Source organism: Mytilus californianus, unplaced genomic scaffold (genome assembly GCF_021869535.1).
Source record: "Mytilus californianus isolate M0D057914Y unplaced genomic scaffold, xbMytCali1.0.p SCAF_4, whole genome shotgun sequence".
Lineage (NCBI taxonomy): Eukaryota > Metazoa > Mollusca > Bivalvia > Mytilida > Mytilidae > Mytilus > Mytilus californianus.
This window is the reverse complement of record NW_026262690.1, coordinates 39006235-39007663: the sequence shown is the minus strand read 5'-3', so window position 1 is coordinate 39007663 and position 1429 is coordinate 39006235.

Sequence of the window (1429 nt, the reverse complement as noted above, 5' to 3'; positions counted from 1 at the left end):
TTAAATGTGCATAATAGCAAATTTCCTGTAGTTATAAGCCAGAAGTAAATGTCACTGAGTTAGGTGCACATGCATGTAGAAATATTTTTATAAAGATCATAGACATTGCTGTCTCGAAATGTCAATCTAATATCACAATGTATTTTATCTTGTTTGGTTCATTAATCAATAATTCAACAGATGACTAAATGGCAGTTATGCTTAGTATTTGTATTTGTATCTTTTCAGGAAAAATGTGGACCCCTTTTAGTGACGCAAGATTAACCAATTTTGTTTAAATTGTGTTTCGGAATAAAATTAAGTTGTCTTATTTTTTAAATACCGTATTCTGAATTCCATCCATAAAAATTTTAAAGTTGTGTATTCAGTTAACATTCAGTTAAAAATTTTGTAGACACTGCCAAGATCACCAGTTATAACGTTTCAAGACGCCGGATCATAGGGTATGGATCTTAAAACGTTACAGTAGTTCTTTAGGTACAAAAATTCAATAGTAAAGACATAAAATAAAGTGCGTGCAGCATTTGATATTTCACAGATTTCGACAAAGCATTTTATACAAATCAATCAGTCTGTGACACAGATATTCCATAACCGTAAAAAGTAAATTAACAAAAATACCGAACTGCAAGGAAAATTCAAATCGGAAAGTCCCTTATCAAATGGCAAAATCAAAAGCTCAAACACATCAAACGAATGGAAAACAACTGTCATAATTCTGACTTGGTACAGGCATTTCCTTGTATAGAAAATGGTGAATTAAACCTGGTTTCATAGCTAGTTCAACCTCTCACTTGTATAACAGTCACATAAATTCTATTATATTGACCACAATGTGTGAACAAAACATACAGACATAATAGGTAAAAATGTCAAAAATAGGGGTTCAGCAGTCAAAATTGTGTTATATTCTTAATCACTATAAAAACAAACAAATATGTCAACAAAGAAAACCATAAAAGTAAAAGTAAACCAACTCGTGATGGCGTCCTTAAAACTTAGGGATGACTTCAACGTTACCGCTTAGAACTCCGAAGGGATGACTTCAACGTTACCACTTAGAACCCATAATTCAATAGATTCGTCATAAGCATCATCAGTATTGAAAGTTAACAATTGGGAAGTGGAAATAAATGTTAAACTGTGTCTATTCAGGATTCTGACTATATATCGTTTTACCTATTTTTCTTAAGATATGAAGACATTTCTGATTTTTTTTATGTACATATATATAAGTTATCTCAATTCATACGCCTGTGTGCCAACGTTTGACCTTCCCCTATATAAAAGTGTCTCTGCTAAATTGACCAAACTCCTGAAAATGTGTGAAAAATCGAAGAGCGATTATGGAAGATCTGCAATTAACACCAAATCTCTCAATGGACAAAGAACATTCTAAAGACAACTGACGAGGTTCGAGACTTAATTT